Source organism: Gavialis gangeticus, unplaced genomic scaffold (genome assembly GCF_001723915.1).
Source record: "Gavialis gangeticus isolate Ggan-Ray unplaced genomic scaffold, GavGan_comp1, whole genome shotgun sequence".
NCBI lineage: Eukaryota > Metazoa > Chordata > Crocodylia > Gavialidae > Gavialis > Gavialis gangeticus.
The window spans coordinates 31,975,232-31,976,805 of NW_017729024.1; positions in this window are offsets into that span (position 1 = coordinate 31,975,232).

Here is a 1,574-nt window from a genome sequence, read left to right on the forward strand (position 1 = left end):
TGTGTGTGTGTGTGTGTGTGTGTGTGTGTGTGTGTGTGTATTTATGTTTATATGTATATGTATATGTATGTGTGTGTGTGTGTGTGTGTGTGTGTGTGTGTGTGTGTGTGTGTGTGTGTGTTCATTTGGTACTGCCATGAGGAATTCTCTCTCCGCCATCTTGCTTCCAAGCAGAAAGCAGCATCAAGATATAATCTCAAAACTAAAGGTCTTGATTAAATGGTCAAAAGAAAGCCTTGAAAACAAAATGCTTAATATTTGTGGCAAAACTTAATATGCCACAAATAAAACCTCTGATTCTGAAAGCTTCTGGGGTAAATGACCTTCCCCACTTAAACAAAGGAGACAACTACCCTCTTCTAAATTTCATTTAAGAACAGGGAATATGGATCTTTTTTATTTTCTGTCCTGTCCTATCCATAGGGCATCCCTGTGACGCATAGCAATAACTGTATTCACCATACTAAAGGTGCACGAGGCCCAATACATTGTCTGCTTGGCCTTATATTCTGTTTAATATATATTTTTTACTTCTTACTGAGATGACTTTCAAACAATATTAAAGTGAGCAACAGAGGAGAAACTTGAGCAAACTGAAAACTGTTTCCAATGTAAAAAACAGTTGAGACAGGATAATCCTCATTCATTTATAATTTATCGCTTCATTCTGAACAAAGTCCAAGAGATTAAATTCCCTTAGTTGCCATATTCCAGTGTATTCATTGCAGTTATGAAGACTTAAGAATTACATGCAATAATTTTTTAGCTCATTTTCTCAAGAGTCAAGAACATAGTGGACATTGCAGACATGCAGTCTAATCTTTCCCCCAAAACTTAAAAGATTTATTTTAACCTTCTATTTTTTCATGCATCCTTTGGGAAAAGGGATTACAAACCTAACAGTTTTATAGTTGAAGACTGAATCCAGAGCTACAGATTAAGAGCCTTGATTCTTTTAGTCCTGCAATGTCGGTAAATGAAAATTTAAAGCAAAATAAGCATTAATTACTACTGATCATATTAAGAAGCATTCTGTGTCTATTTGCATTAGTGCTGCACTGGCATACATGACTGTACAAGTTAGTACATGGCTCTGAATACTATGTTTCTTTTACTTATATCCATGTAAAATAGAAATAACTCTGTTGGTAGAAAGAGTCACATCCATGTAACTCTAGCTAAGTACAGACATTAAAGAAGCCCAAGGCAGAAGTGCTTTAAGTATTATGCTTTACTTAAAGTGCTTTTGATTAGGTTGGGAGTGAACTGAACAGATGTTTGCTTTGGTGGGGGTGGGGCTGAGAGCCTGTCTTTACTGGCCAAGACCAGCAGGTAGGGGATGCTCTCACATGCCTCCCGGCATGCCCCATGGGCTCCCTGGTGTGCTAAAGGCTCCTGGGCAGAGCTGAACAGGTGAGCCACCCCTAGGTCATTGCTGGGCATAAGCCACCATGCCCTCAACCCCCTGCTGTGTCCCCACAGACCTTCCCTGACATCCAGCCCTAGGCTTCCAGGGGAGCCCCAGGGCAAATGTGAGCACCTGCCGTCATGACTTGCATGTCCCAGCCTGGCTG